The sequence below is a fragment of the Aythya ferina genome (genome assembly GCF_964211825.1).
Source record: "Aythya ferina genome assembly, chromosome: 6".
Taxonomy (NCBI): domain Eukaryota; kingdom Metazoa; phylum Chordata; class Aves; order Anseriformes; family Anatidae; genus Aythya; species Aythya ferina.
The window spans coordinates 29085481-29102590 of record NC_140303.1 but is presented as its reverse complement, the minus strand read 5'-3'; the positions used below and the strand labels follow the sequence as shown (position 1 = coordinate 29102590).

The 17110-nt window shown below is 38.4% G+C and overlaps 1 long non-coding RNA gene across 1 annotated transcript; it reads right to left on the bottom strand.

The window, feature by feature from the left end:
* Positions 1-15021: 15021 nt before the first annotated feature.
* Positions 15022-16772, bottom strand: LOC311438465. The gene is made up of 2 exons (XR_014694125.1): positions 16670-16772; positions 15022-16289 (listed from the first exon to the last, which is right to left on the bottom strand). It is a non-coding gene; the product is annotated as an uncharacterized lncRNA (long non-coding RNA).
* Between the last annotated feature and the right edge of the window lie 338 nt (positions 16773-17110).

The following is a 17110-nucleotide window of genomic DNA, read 5'->3' as shown; positions in this document are numbered from 1 at the left end:
TCGACTCAGCTAGGTCAATACCTTAGCACGAGCAGGGTTTTGCTCTATGCATGCTTTGTAGATGTTTGTTCTCCAGATCTAGAAGTGACATCCAAGGATCCAGTCTAGAATGTTTGATTATTTCAAAGAAATTCTGTCCTTTGATCCAATGATTGTTGTATGACTGTAGGGTTAATTACTTAAGCATCCATGACTAGGTAAATGTTGTTTGTTTGACTTTTAAATTAGAAATTATAGTCACTGCAGGACCTGGCAGACCAGCAAAAGGCTCTGGAAAATAGTTGTATGTTACTGATTACATTAATTCAGTCCTTTTGCAAGAGCTATAATTAAATGTTCTTACAGCTGAGTACATTCTCATTTTCATTCTTTCATTTTAATCTACATTGTTTCTTTTAATGTACATTTTTTATGAGCTTAGTTTTGATATTGCTTGGACCAATTCATTCTTCTTACCGTCTCTGGAACTTAGGTGACATTCACTGTATTTCAAAAATCTCTCAACTAAGAGGAAAAATCCTTTTTTAGAAGCTGCACTGCATTTTTCTTTGCAGTAAGAATTGGAACGGAGGGTGCCAAACAATGTCTTTTATAAACCCTCCTGTCTCAGTTTTGATCCCATTTCACTGTTAATGTTCTAGATTTGGCAAAGTGACTGTTTCATGTGCTTCATTGCTATAGTAACACTAATGGAGAAGCCTTCCTAACATAGTAATTTAGACTCTGAAGGGGATGGATATACAGAAGATGACATTGTAAGTAAATATGAGAAGATGAATATCTCCTTGGGGAGAAAAAAAAAATAAAAATAAAAAAAATCTTTTAGAATGTTTATGAATTCTAAAACATAATTCATTTTTCTTATATTGTATCATGAGAGTGGTCCAAAAGCCTCTGCTATTGTCCTGGGCCCTTTCATGACACAGGGAATCTTTGCTTTGAAATCCTAAGATCACAGGAAGGAGAGTGAAAGTTTTATTATCTTCTTCTTACACACAAGCAATTGAAGCAAAGGCAGATTTAGACTGAACATCAATCTCCTGAGTTGCTTTATCCACAAGACTATAATTTTACTGAATAGAAGTGTGAGAAAAAGATCATAGAAATATACGCAAACAGATGTAAAAGAAAAGCTTCTGTTCAATTTTTAACTTGTCAACATTTTTAAGAGTGCATATCTCTTGAAGAGTACTGTCACTACTATAGATAACTTGCCCTTCTGGTAATTGCTGGTAAACTCGACAATTCATTAAACACTACTCAGAGAAGCACAAAGCTGGAGTACAGCTCTCTCCCACCAGTTATTTAAGGGTTCTTATGTGCAATTTATCTAGACTTGCTCATTTAGATGTTGTCTTATATCCCCCTCAGTTACAAATAGACTTCAAAATAGTTCATCATCCTTATGTGATAGAATCACAACTCTTCTTTTTGCTCAAACACAGACTTTTGCCCTTTTGGTACATTACTAGTACTACTGCAGTATCCAACTAATAAAAGCCAGCAGCTTTTTAGACTTGTCAACAATTTACTCCTCCAAATAATAATTCATTCAACTTGTCTGAGACTTCAGATGAAGTAAATCTCTTTTAAAAATTTTGTTTCCTTCTCCACTGCCTATAAAGACCACTTAGTGGGCTAGACTGGGAACATGTGTACATGTTCTGAAGGTTCAGGTTGATAGGTCACATCAACTTACTCTGTCTGCTGAGATCAGTGATTCTAATACTTGAAGCATCAGCATTTCTTGCATCTTGTTCTAAGGAACAAGTTCTGATTTCTTCTCTCCCAATCCAAATTACTTGAACTGATGAATGACCACCTAAAGAAGCATTGTTTCAAACTTCATAAAGACAGAAATGTGATGAGTTTGAGGACGTGTAGGAATATGGAAAACATGAAAAAAAAAAAAAAAAAAAAAAAAAAAAGGCTGTGTACTACTTCCACTGCTTTTTGTTTGTTTATTTTGCCTGTGTATATACTAATATGAAAATGATTTCTAGACACAGCTAGAAGGTGTTTTGAAATTTAAAAAACAGCACACTTAAAGAACTGTGAAACTTGGATAGCAAAATAAAGTATGTTCAAGATTTGTTGTTTTACAAAAGCCTTACTGCTCATAAACAATCTCATGGTATTTTTAATGTTTGACACCTCAATACTAGACATAATATTAATTATGTTAGGCAAACAGAGCAACTTCCAAAGAGAAAGAAAAAAAAAATGAATTTCATGCTATTGGCATTACAATGGTGAGATGACGATATAACCAGTCAACAGAATAATTAGAGTGCAAAAACTGAGTTTTCCTATGCAACTTGTAGATTTTTTCCAATAAAAGAGCAACGTAGATTTTTTCCAATAAAAGAGCAACTTTGAAATGCATCTGAAAATGAATGAGGTCAGGAGAATAAGTTTATCTTATTCAGTTTCCATTTCTCAATATAATGTGCTTTGCTTTCAGCAGATAAGTAGAGTAGTATTTATCCTAAGTACAACTCAGGTTTATCATGAGAGCAGATTGTTTTTCCTCATATTCTTTCCAGCCAGTTTCATGGTGGTGAAGATGAATCAGCTCATAATGTTAGTGCCAAAGGATTTGCCTTGCATATATTTTATTGACAAATATTTTTTAAAGGACAGAACAATGGATGAAATCAATCCACACACGACAGTCCCTCATATTATGACAGAAGGATGGGCATGAAGCATTAATCCCTCCTTGTGACAGCCAAGGACTATGAAAAATGATTTTAGAAAGGAAAAAAAAAATGTCAATAGGACTAGAGAAAGAAGGAGGTAAAGTTCATCTCAAATGAAGAATAAAGCGGAAGAAAGACTGGATGTTATCACACTTCTGTGAGCTGGGTTTACAGCTGTTAAATTACTGCACTTAATTAAACAGTTTAAATCCAGAATCCATGGATTTATAGAAGTCATATATTTATATGGCACTGTGCCTGAGTTAGTATGCTCTGTCTCAATCAAATCCATTCACTGCAATGAAGTCACTTCCCATTGCTAAAGAGTGGTATGGAATTTGTTTCATGTTATAGATGTTTGCTCTGTGAGATTCTCTTTTCTTTAGCACAAGCTCACTTTTTGTTCAATAGTTATTTCATGTTTACGCAGCTGTCTAATGAGCTAATCACTTAATGCTTTTAAAATTTATCAGGTAGTGCTGGATTCTCCACTGCTTACTTTATTTTTTGCAGTTAGTATAGCTCTCATCAATTTCTGTGGAATTAGTGGTGATTTCCACTACTGTAAGCAAGAAGGAAATCAAGACCTGTTGCAGACTAAGTCCTCTTGAGCAGAAATGATTTATTTATACACTGAAGGAATAAAACTTCCATTCAAGAAATAGTAACTAAGCAGTACAGTAGTAATATTCCATGAGATCAAGTTTTGTTCTTCCCAAAGTTGGCTTGCTTACTAACAATGAAATGTGGAATTGATGTTGGGTGAGGACAGAAGCAATCTTCAACATGACGTAGGAAACAGTATTGCTCAGAAAAGAAAAACTTGAAAATTCACAAACCAGGTGCTTCTTTCTGGCTTTGCCTTTCTCCATGATGTTATCAAACCTGGTATGTCCATACATGAGTGTCTCCTACCAGAAAACATTCACTTTGAGAGCTAATCCTTTATATCATGTTGAGGACTGGGCTGATACATAGAAGATGGAGGTGTAAACTTCCATTGTGGGTATCTAGGAGCCCTTCATGGAAATCTCTTGCACATGAGGAGCTGAAGTAGGTTCTACAGCTTTTCACGTATGCTGTCTTACATGCAGTGTACACACTTGAGCATTATGAACCTATTCATTATTAAGAAGAAATACAATCTTGGTCATTTGTTAGGACACTATGGATGGTGGATAGGAACTCTTCACTCTGTGAAAATGCCACAGCTTCAAATCTGTATGAATGTCATCCTTGAAGAACAGCATATTTGCCCCGTGAAATAGCATGTTTCTGAGAGGCATACTGCGTATGAATCTAAGACTGTGCATTGTCCCATTTTTTATTCTTATCTCATTTCTTTGAAGAAAGATGCAGGTTAATTTAAAAACAAAATCTGTTATATAGCTACATATGTAAGTGCTATTGTTGAAGGACAAAATGGACAATAGAACACAAATGTCAAACTCTTGGTCAAGAGAAAGCTAGCTGTTTGGCTAGCTTTTGATTTTACTTATTGTGGTTGTTTTACTCAGCTGGGCAGCTAAGCTCCACCACAATTGTTCTCTACCTCTCCCTTTTCAAAGGAAAAAGGGGAGAAAATATGATCAAAAGGGCTCAAGAGCTGAGATAAGGACAGGGAGATTAGTCAACAATTATTATCATGGGCAAAACAGACTCAGCATAGGGAGATTAATGAAGTTTATTACCTTTTACTAACAAGCTACAGCAGTGAAAAACTAAAACTACAAACACCTCCCCCCCATTCACCCTCTTCTATATCCTCCCCCTGAGCAGCACAGGGGATCTGGGAACAGGTCTGCGGTCAGCCCATGATGCTTCATCTCTGCTACCCCTCCACAGTCCCTCTCTTCCACTGCTCCAGCACAGGGTCCCTCCCACAGGATGCTGTCCTTCCCAAACTGATCCTACATGGGCTTCCCACAGGCAGCAGCTCTTCAAGAACTGCTTCAATATGAGTCCATACCACAGGATACATCTGTCAGGAGCAAACTGCTGTTGCACAGGTCCCCCACAGGCAGCAGCTTCCCCCAGACCCCCTTCTCCTGCATGGGCTCCTCTCCACAGGCTGCAGTTCCGACCTAAGGCCTACTGGTACAGGGGCTCTCCACAGGCCGCAGCCTCCTCCGGGCCACATTCATCTGCTCCACTGGGGGCTCCTCCACAGGCTGCAGCATGGAGATCTGCTCCATGTGGAACCCGTGGGCTGCGGGGGGACAGCCTGCTCCACCAGGGGCCTCTCCACAGGCTGCGGGGGAACTTCTGCTCTGGGGCCTGGACCCCCTCCTCCTTCTTCACAGACTGTGGTGCCCTGCAGGGCTGGTTCTCACTCCTCACTCTCAAAACTCCTTTGTGCAGCAGGTTTTTTTTTTCCCCTTTCTTAAATCTGCTGTTACAGAGGCACAAACAACATCACTTACTGGCTCGGCTCTGGCCAGCAGTGGGTCCCTTTGGAGCTGGCTGAAACTGGCCCTTATCTAACAGGGGGCAGCTTCTGGATTCTTCTCACAGAGGCCATCCCTGCAGTCCCCCACTACCAGAATTTTGCCTCATAAACCCAATGCACACATTTTCTAGCAAGTCACACAACTAAAGACTTAAACAAGAAAGTAAGTTTTACTACACTTTGTTGTCACTATAAGCTTTGAGCCCACATTCTTTCCCTGAGAAGTGAGAGGTTTTAACCAAGGTAAGTCATCCAGATGTAATGCACATCCATTCATTTCTCAAAATGTTAAAACACGGACCAAACATTTGACTAGTAAGCTAAGAAGTTTTGAAATGTGACATAACAGTAATGACACTTTACCCAATAATAGAACTGAAACAAGTGAAGAACCTTTCCTGTCCTTATTGGGTTGCAAGATTAGATGCATAGATTATGGTAAGTGTGGATTTTTTTTATTATCTTTGGTTTGTTTTATTTGCTTTTAATTGATTTAAGGTTTCAATTAAGCAAAAACTCTGGATTTCAAGTCATTTGTGTTCTTCAAATTGATATATCTCAGATAAGATGTTCACAGGTCACAGTACTCCAAAAGTTGTCAAGCAATGTAGCTAGCAGTAGAAGACATCAATAGAAAAATAGCTGAAATCATGTGAGCAGGTGACCTTACTGTGGAAGTTTGACAGTAAACCCAAGATGACAGCCTTTTGAAACTGCTTTTAAGACCAGATGATCAGAACAAAACACCACATCAGAAGGACATTGAAGAAGCAACCAGAGTAACAGAAGGCCAAACCAGCAGAACCCCCCCCCCCCCCCCCCCCCCAAAATAAACTCTCAAGGCTAAAGCATGTTTGATGACCTCAAAAACAAGAGAGATTAGGAATGTCAGAGTTGGAAAAAGTTTCTCTGAGATACGTGCAGGTAAAGGCCATTATAGATTTTAGCATCTTCATTTATGTTGACATGGGCTTCACAAATCTTGGAGAAGTTTGTTTAGCTCAGAAACATAGAATAAGACAAATCTGAAAAAAAAAAAAAAAAAAAAAAAAGTGATGATGTTAATGAAGCAATCAAGTCAAGAGCTAAATACTGCTACAGTGACTTACTGTGTTATATAAATAAGATAGAAGTTGAAACTTCATTTACTGAAACTTTAAGAAATATTGGTCTGGATTTCCCATATTCACTAGCAGAGTTTTTATATTATTTATTTCAGCTTTATTAACAATGCTGTTATTTTCAGGTGCAAGGCTTTAATTTGTAGCACATTAAAAGTTCAGAAAAAGCTTACGTATATTTTCTCTCGTCAGTTCCCAAAATAGTTGCAGCTTAAATTAAACAATCCAACTACTGATTAAAACATTAACTGACAAAATAAACAGAGCAGGATTACACATAGATGTCAAGTGCCTTCAAACTGCAACTATCAGTAAACAATAAAACTTTCAAATAAACCTCTTCTACAGTTTAGAGTATAACAGCTCTTTATAGACTTGAAGAGGTTTTCCTTTAGTACACTGAAGTGCTTTAGATCGTCTCTGAAGTTCTTAAAGTTCTACTTTAAGAATTTTTTAAGTAATGTACAGAATGTCTATTATGCTTTGTATTGCCTTAACAAATAGAGCAAATTAGCTACTAATGAAAAAGTAATGCAACCCCACTGTCCCAGTTTCTCTGCAGAGTTTCTGAAGACACTGACATTCCTTTCTTTCTCACCATTCATCCCCAACACTTACTCTTTAAAGGTCCAGTTCTTCAGAGGTGTAAAAACAGCAAAGTTCTACTGACCTCAGTGGAATTATGCAAATTTACAGCATGATATCTTCCCTTGTTTTACATGTATATTTCTCTAAGTGAAGCACCTAAGAATGCTAGAAATGCTTTGCAGTGAGCTCATTAATCATTAATCATCATTTATCTACACTGAACTGTCTTTTTCATCTATTATTCTTTAAATATTCTAAACCTTTCCTTATCTGCCCACACTTTTTCTTATTTACCTTTCTTCTCACATCAACTGTCTTCTTGTTATCCACACTTTAATTTTCCGGACCAAATATCTACACTAGTATTACAAATGTTGCAGATGCTTAACACAAAAAAAAAAAATCAAATTAATTTTCTTATTAGCAAAAAAGAAAATGGATTTTTATGAGCTTAATTAGTCTGCTCTATTAATGTGCTTCTGCTCCAGCAGCCAGGTTCCTTCTGTTAAACAAAGGTTATTGTTACTAAAAGGAAATGCCAATATGGTGAGAAATGTGATCTCTCTAGTCCAGTACTCCACATCCAAAGGTGACCAGTACCATTTACCTCATATAAAACCAAAATAAAACACCTGCAAGGTAGACAAGTATATGTCCTGCAGCTGAGACCAGGTCTGGGGTCCCAAGCTCAAGAAGGATGTTGATCTGTTAGAGTGGGTCCAGAGAAAGGCCACAAAATTGATGAGAGGGTGGAAGCACCTCTCCAACTAACCAATATTGTGATGTCTTCATGTAGTGAAAAATTGGAACTCCCCAGAAAGACAAAAAAAAAAAAAAAATACTGGTTCATTCATTAAGTAATTATCCATTTGTCACAGGCAAAACTAACATGACTGGGGAAACTTCACCTAATTTAACTTACTACCAAGTTGCCATAAACATTTAATTATTAGTTTGGATATCAAGGAGAAAAAAAAAAAAAAAAGACCAACAATTAAATGCCTTAGAAAGCACCTTTCCTGGCCCAACACGTTTATTTAACCCTAAGGAAATATTTTCAGCAGGCAGAGCAGACAATTCCTGCACGTTAAACACACAAAGCTAAAGGAAACCTCCTATCATCCCTGTGTTTTGTGATTGAGCCCATCCCACAAAGTGTCCAAGCATGGTCTGACAATATCTACTACACTGAAGAGACATGGGTGAGTGGTATGGGTAGCACCAGAGATATACTTTGAATGATTCATGTGGTCAGCCAAGAGTAGCTCTGAGATAGACACACGGCCAAAAACCACTGCCTGGCATCATCTTTGCATTTTTTCATAGAAGAAAACCTTTTATTATCAAAGTGAGGTTTGCAATTTTAAATGTAGATGTCTAATTTCTATATCATTACCACTTCAAAATTCATGGTTCTAAGTGCTGGTAGAACAAACTAAAATATTAAATTTTAGCTTGAAACTGCACTGAACCTTGCAAATAGATTTACCTTTTATTAGAGTAATGAAACTGTAGTTTTAGCACACACAAAAATGCTATAAAGTAACATTATTTTAAAAGTTTTTATTTACATAATCAGGGTGAGAGTTAAATTCATCAGCACCTACTCATCAGCAAGGACAAATAAAGAAAGACAATGCACCTTTTGTCCATTTAGTCTCAATTTCTCCTGTGTCTACCACTTATGTAGCACTAAAGGGCCGATCCGATGCCTATTAAATTCAATGACAAAACTTGAATTGATTTTGAATAGAGCAAAACCGGGTCCAGAAGCTCCTAGATACTTCTTCTGCCTAGGTGAACAACTAAAGTGCACTTCAAGTGAAGTACTGTCAGCACACAAGGCAGTGTTCAAACACTGTTAAGCTTGTTAACGCATCTTACTCCTCTGACTGACAGCTACCAGCCATTCTTTGAGCAAGTTAGCAAATTTAAAATGACAGCATGAACACAGAGTGCTTGTGAGACCTGGGAAGCCATTTTGTCCTCTTCACTATAGCATCTCTTCTTAATTATTTGCCTAAATAAGAATCTCCCTCTGGTTATCCACAGAGAGAGGAATTTATAACTGTCCCTCTCTACCCCTATGAAAGCACTTGTGCATGCATTTTAGAGTACCCAATTTTAGAGTACACAGTACCAAAAGGAAAGCACTGGAATATTCCAAGATTGTCTCCCTTCTTTTTGCATTTCTTTATATGGAAAGTAGTTAAAGGAACTACGCTTTCTTTTTTTCTCTAAAAATCAAGTGTTATCAACTTTCCTATAATTATATGTCATTCCTTCCATTATAGAAAATAATCTAGTCATAGAGAGCATACAGAGTAGGATAACCAAGTATGTATATATGTTTAAATTTGGTACTTACTACTTGAAATCTTACCACACTGCAGTACTTCAAGGAAGAGTTGCCAATATGAAGGACACTGACTAGAAGAGATCAGAGACTTCAACCAATATTGTAGAAAACCTTAGAGCATAGTACTGAGAGAAGAAGTATGGAACATCTCAAAGAAATCTCCTACAATATTTCTGAACCCAGGAAATACTTATGTCTCTATTGCCAGGTAATTTCATACTAGTCCTACAGTGTCTACAGCATATCTCCAGGCACAATCATCTACTTGGACTGTATGAGAAGTCAACCCACACAACCCAAATGCCAGTAACAGGAATGACTTTGTGAAATCTCCCTTGTGGAAGAGGATCCTTCTCCATATCAGAGCAACTTGAGAAGTTCCATATAAACCACTTTTAGATATTTTAGGCACTTTCCAACCCAGCTTTTCTTGTGAAGAATTTAATGCACTCAAATAGGGAAGACAGCTGAAGTAGTCATCATGTAGCAGCTCAAAAGCAGAATAAAGATAAGAAGGTAAGTCTGATGGCTCCTTGCTCAAGAGGGAAAATAAAGTCCATTATTTGCCTTGTTAGTAAGCCTATGAACAATCACTGCAGCTGGCAAAACATAAGCTGAAGGAAAGAGTGCCTTTGCAATAATGATCGAGAGGAAAAAGAGTACACTAAGACAAACTGGTTTGGAGCATTGCTGGCACTGTTAGTCTTGGCCAGAAGAAGGAAGAGAAGCATTTGAGAACTAGCCTCTGCATACCTTCCAGAGAAACCAGTACTCAAAAATCAAGTCTGAATCAATAGCAGGGTGCATCTTTGTAAAAGAATACAGTATCATATTTTTGTTGTCAGGGAAATTCCTTGGATGGATAAGCCTATGGAATTGGAAGCATTATTGGGGGGGGGGGGGGGGGAACTGTGAGCTGTGAAGGACAAGACAGAATCATAAATTAAACAGGAGATTCTAGAAATAAATGTGCCCTCAAAACTGCCACTATGACTAATTCAGTATCGTAAGTACATAATGCAAGGCCTGTATTTATTTGATCTCTGAGCATCATAAACCAGCAGGAATTTTAGTTGTGGCATAAAAAAAACAGAGGGCACTCAATGAATTTTAAAAGCCAGCATACAGTACAGGACTGATCTCTAATAGAGGCATTGGCAACATTCCCTAATCAACAACTGAAGTCAGCAGAATAAGAATTTGATGTCTCTCAGCAGATGTGCATAGCAACAGGTGAAGCAGAAAGGAAGAAGAGGCTTTTAAACAGTGCTTGAGAGTTGGCCAATCTGGGCTTCATTTCTGTTTCTAGCCTTAGCCCAGTGGGCATATCTCTCTGCTCAGTGCTGTTTCCCATGGCACTGCCTCCGCATTAGTCCTTATAGTCTCCGATCTTCACAGGCTGTTCACGGTACTGTTGGTGCTTTTGTAGGGCACTTACTACTGCAGAGTACTGATCTTACCTAACTTATAAAACAAAAAAGTGTTTGCTTAGCTGTTTGTTTGTTGAACAAATCAATTACAAAGGCAACATACTTACCCCTTTCTTCCTGAGAGATTATCATGGAAAGAAAAAAAAAAAAAAAAAAAAAAAAAAAAGCAGAAAGAAAAATGGTGGGTTTTATTTGTTGTTTTTTGCTCATTTTTTGTGGGTTCCCTTTTTACCTTGAAATTTATAAAATAACTGACATAATCAAATACCATAGATACCTTGTTATTGAGCAAAACCAACAGTTAAAACACAGAGGTACAGAACACATTTCACAGTAAAACCTCCAGAGTTGTCTGTTGGTGGTTTTTAATCTCTCTTGCCATCACATGGTACAGAGCAAAACTCAGCGAATGCAAAGTGAGATCCTTATCTAAACTGCTCAAGTCAGCAACATTTGTTAGAAATCGATGTAAATTTTCTGGTCAGTCCTGCTATCTGATGTACTAGCAATCCTAGGTTGTGGTTTTTTGTTGTTTTTTTGTTTGTTTGTTTGTTTGTTTTTCTTCTTTTGGCTAAGCTTTGAATGGGGGAAAATAAAAAGAAGAGAAGAGGGAGGTCAAGTCCTACTGATACTTTCTAACAGGCTCTTGTGGTTTCACTGCAGGCTGAGTTTTTAAGTCAATTTCCATTGAACTGAATATTGCCATAGACACGTCCCTCACACAAGATTTTGACGACAATATCAGATGATACAGACTATGGAATTAACACATCTGTGTATCTATGGGTTTGCTTTGTCCACTAGCAACTTATTTTTTTGCAGGCAGACAGATCAAGGTTTCTGCCAGCTTGTTTGGTTTATCTCTGAAGCCCTTGTAAATTATTTTTACCTGCAATTCCCCATGGAATGCCAACAAATTAGCGTAAGGATTATCCTACTAGTAGGTTGTAAGCAAGTTACTTGAAATTGCAATAACTTATTCTAGTGTGTGTACTGGGTCTGGCTGGAATGTTAACTTTCCCGGCAGCAGCCCATACAGTGCCGTACTCTGCACTTGTAGCTGGAACAGCAGTGTTATCACACAAGTGTTGTGTCTACTGCTGAGCAGCAGTGGCACAGCATTGGGCCTTTCTCTAACCCTCCTAGGGGGTGGGCAAAAAGTGAGGAGAGAAACATCACTAGGGCAGCTGACCTAAACCAATCAAAGGGATATTCCATACCATGTGGTGTCACACTCAGCAATAAAAGGTGGAAACAGGAAGAAGAGGGGAGGGGTGGGCTCTCGTTGAGAAGACGTCGGTCCTCCTCTCGAACACGGGCTGCGTGTGTTGAGGCCTTGCTTCAAGGATGTGGTCAATCATCGCTCATTTGTGGGAAGTAGAGAGTAATTTCTTTCCTCTGCACTTCCATATAGCCTTCATTTATTTTGTTTGTTTGTTTTCCTCCCTTCTTTTTATTTTTCCTTTTCCCCTTTCTCTTTTTATTTCCCCTTAGTTAAATTGTTTAGTTCATGGTAGTCTTTATTTAATTATTATAATTATTTCCCTTTAATTAAATTATCCTTATCTTAACCCGTGAGTTGTTCTTTGCTTTACTTCTCCCCCTCCTCATCTAAAGGAGGGGGAGTAAGAGAGCGGTTGTGGGGTTTAGCTGCCCAGCACGGTAAAACCACCACAGTGTGGAGTTTTGATTAGTATCACATTTTAGATAGATACACCCAACATCAAATCTTCACAGCTTCGCTATTCATTATTTTATCCCATTAAAGAGTAACTTCATCTGATCCTCTGAACAAAAGTTTACAAAGCAGTCAGGTAATCAAAGCTTAAATCACAATTTAAGAATCTCAAACTTGTATAGCTAGTAAATATAGCATTAGTGAAAAGTGACAAAATTCATAGCCCTGGAGATTAAATCAACTTGTATTTATACTATAGCAGTATCTTAAAGCACAGTGCAGAACATGACAGATTGTAGTAGATGATCTCTGCCCCAGAGAACTTGTAGTTTAAATAGGAGTGACAGGCAGGTGGGAACAAGGATAGGGCAACACAGCAAATAGGATAGATGCAGCCTTCCTTCTCTCCCCGCCCCCCCTCCCCCAAACACACACACACACTCACCTAACTGGGCTTCATCAGACCACAAACAGTTTAGACACACTGTCCAGCTCCTCACCCTCTAGCGTGGTGATTTCTTCCAATGCCCTGTCCCCAGCTTCTCTGTTGAAGCTCTCAACAGGACACATCCACTGAAATAATTAGCATCTATAGACCTCACGGTATGGAAAGTCTCAACTCTTAACTGTCCTTATGTCATCTGTGAATGCATTGCTGACTAACATATTGTGATTCTAAAGTGGCTGATGAAACAGCTGCTGTAACAGTAATCACCATTTTTTAAAGTGTCTGTTAGCTCAAGAGTTTATGTACTGGCATTGTCATATTAAAGCAGAACACATTTTTGCTGGCTTTGATTAATTATTAACTTCTAGGTTTTGTTTTATGATCTCCATGTGGCTTACCAATGGCAGTACCATACCTGCACTATTCAGAAGAATACAAATGGCTGATTGCAGAGTGTTGGCTGCAATACTCATGCATCCATATGACCTTCTCATGGCTTAAGGCCTCCAAAAAGGTTCTCACTCATTTTATTCTCCCTGGCTTGTCTGATTTCCTACCAAATAACTCATAGGAGTGAAGCTGTGAACCTCTAAAAGAAGTGGCATGTGCCATCTGCTCTGAGAGGGGAGTGGAGGGATTCCAGAAAGCTGCCTTCTTTTTGCTGGCATTTCTGTTGAACAATGCCATCTCTCCAGTCCTGAAAGCTTATGGCTACCTTGGCACCAAGCCTGAATGACCACTGTGACAGATAGATAATGTATACATGAGCAGTGAAGTGATATGAAAACAAAGGTTTCCCAGCTCACTTTCTCCTAGGGAAATGAAATCCCTGATCTCAATGCACCAACTGTGGCAATGACTTGGCAAGGACATTGGTTGCAACTGAGACCAACATTTAACATATTTATCACAGGATCTTAGCATTAAAAAAAAAAAAGCCAACAATTCTATAGGATACTGCTACCACAAAATACTCTCCACTAACATACAACAATATGCTCTCCCCACTCCAACACCACCTCACAACCACCCAAAATTTATTTTCATTGCTAAAAGCACTTAGGTGTGATGGCTTTTGAAAATGTTCAGCCACAGGCCCCTTCGGAAAGGCAACACTGCATGCCTTTTCATTTAAGAATTTCAGCCAACATTTCAGCATGAACACTAATTAATTAAGCCTCTTACTGTCACTACACACAAACAAGATACATGGATTGCTTCCCCTTCCCTGGGAACACTACTGTCTAGAAGAAAATAACCATTAGTTAACTGTTCAACCCAGCACGTGTCCTCCTCCAGCAAAGCTGGGATTTGGAGCAACAGGGTCAGAGCAAACATGACTAAAATCTTTGGAAATGATGATTGTCAATGCCTCTGCTCCTAGAAAAAATCACTTCCAGCTATGGGCATTTGCCAAGTGATTTTGCATTTACATTTCTATGGAGCCTGCTGCTAACAGGGGATCCATGGCTCCAATATCTGTCTTTGTGAACACAATATGCTCCTGAAGCCTGCAAAGGTGTTTTTGACAGCTTGCACCCTGTGAATAGAATAACAGGTCTTAAAAACATGTTTTCTGACACTGGGGGAAGTAGGAATCACACACACTGTGCACATGGCAGCACAGTTCTGTCAGGCCCCATGTCCACTCACTTCTTCTTGGTGGGGAACTGAAAGGAGAGGTGGATCTCTAGGTGATTCTGCTTGGCAGGGGGGTTGGTCACCTTGCTGTTGCTGACCTTGTTGCCCCTCTCTGCTCCTGGCTCTTTTCTCAGCCCTTGCTGCCCCCGGAAAAATCTGCCCCTGTGCTGACTTAAGGAGGCATTACAGCACAGCACAGCTCCTTTACTCATGTGCATCTGGGTTACCTTCCACAGGATAGCCACGTATCCAGTGCAAGCAGCTGGAGATCAGGACTGCCGAGCCATCGAGATGCTCATGCATCCCAAGGTACAGAATCATCTGCATTTCCAAAGATATAGGCCATCATGAAGCAAAAAAATAGGATTGTACTCCTCTACAACCTGAACCTGATTTTCTGGTAGAGGTTTGCTGTGACATCCACAAACTGTTCACCAGTAGAACAGTCCAAAGACATTTGGCAAGCCCTGGCTTATTCAGCTGCATCTTTTTCTGGTTCCTAACATGCAGACAGGTATTTCTTGGTGATCCCTTGCCTTTCTGCCATTTGGGTAAGACATCTCATCTACAGGTACAGGCATAAGTCAGACAGATGAAAATTCCCATCATTTGCTGATTATCTATTTAGGGTATAGAATACATCAGAGTTGAAACACTTTACATTAAAGCAGCCAGTAATCATTTACAGATTTAAGTTGTATTAAGCATTCATAGCATTAGGATGGCTCCCTTCTGAGATGAATTTCAGCTTAAGATCTTAATAATTTAAAAGGAATAATTTTGTGGAGGGTGCAATTGATGCTTCAATCAAGTGGCATTGATGCTTCAATTTCCTGGTAGATATACCAGAGTCAGAAGTTAGAAATATGTCACTCCTTTGGAGTTCCAGCCAAAACCTATCAGAATTCTCTGCGACAGTGAGCACTTTAAGGTATCCATGAATTAAACATTCAGTAGGCATTAATGGATCAGTGTCATCTTAATTTATCAGTAATTAGAAATTAAAATATGCAAAATAAATGGCATATAATACAAGTGTAATCGGTCATTCTGTGTATAAAAAAACATGTTCAAAATGTAGATGGAATACTCTTTTTTAAGCAGTTTTCCCATGACTAATCAGATATTCCAAAATTCATTACAACTTTGCATTATATATTCACATTATCCATGACATGGGCATCTTTAATATCGATAACATATAATTGTATTTGCTATAGAGTGATGGAATAAAATCAGTTGGCATATAGTGCTTGAACATGATTCCAGTACTGATATCTTCTCTTTGCAGAACACTTATCATTATTAATAATGTATGGCATTAGATTTTCAAGCTTGCCTAGCAAATGTCACAGCCAATGCTCTGTTCAGTAAAATTTTCTCTGTGAATCAAGCATCAGCCACACAGAGACAAGAGTCTGACCTAAGGGGACTTGTGTGGTTAAAACAAACCCTCTCTACCATCTCACACTGTGAACTGTGTCAGATGACCGCACCCATGTTAATGGGAAATTTAACTTTGAGTAGACGTACATATTTTCTAACCTCTCACAGTCCTCAAAATACACACAAATAAGTTTTTCTAGGCCTTCTTACTCCTATGTATAAGCACCATACATGCTTACACATTCTCTAGAGGTGGTGTCATCTCTAACAGGTGTTACCACCTCCCTTCCTAGTTGCCAGTACCTTGTTTGAGGTTAAAATCATTCACCTCTTTCTCCCCCAGAACTTGTGAATATCTGTTTGCTTTATTTTGTTCAACTGGAAGCTTCTTTCCAAGTCTTGTGCATCATGGAAGAATCTTCTGCAACATTTCTCTGAAATCTTAAAATTTCATCGCTGCTTTCCAAATTTCTCTGGAATTATTCCACTGAAACAGCAAAAGAAAAAGCATCTGTTCTTCTTTGTCACTTCTTCCAAACAGCAAATAAACTGCAAGCAGATTGCCTATCCACAAACACCATATTTCCAAGGTAGCATAAGGAGTGTTTTTAAGAACATCATCTCATTCTGCAGCAAAACCTCACATACAATCTGTTGCTTAGGACACATATGTAGATCTTACCAATATCTTTTACTCAGTTCTCAAATTGGGATCTGACTGAAGACCTCTCTAAGTTTTCTAAAGACTCTTAAAACCCTACCAATTATTTCAAAGAATAGTTTCCAGTGGTGCATTTGACGCTCCTTAATGGAAGTGCAGAGGCACCTATACAAACACACAATGAAGTAAAAATGCAACAGCTTTACCTCACTGTGCCAGTTGTATATCTCATGATTTCTTCTCATTCAGCTTATGTCTTTTCTCCATGTCCACCGTAGACATAATTACACATCCATACCATGCAAAGCCAATAATTTAAGCAATAAAAAAATTACAATTAATGCATTTTCTTTCTCCATCTAATATCTTTTTGATTACACAAAGAAGACCTAGCCCCACAACCACATCCATTCAAGCTTAATTATTCTCAAGTATATAAGCAGCCTTATGGTAATCAATCTAATTATTCATGTGTTTTTAACTACATCAGTGATTGCAAGCTGCTGGTCTTTGCATGTAAAATCTTTTCTCCACCTGTAAAAGTGGTAGAAATAAGTTTGAGTAACACATATACTAATTTTGTCTCAACTGTTTTAACTAACTTATCTGGCCAGGAAATAGGTTTGTTTGTATATCTACTTATGTCA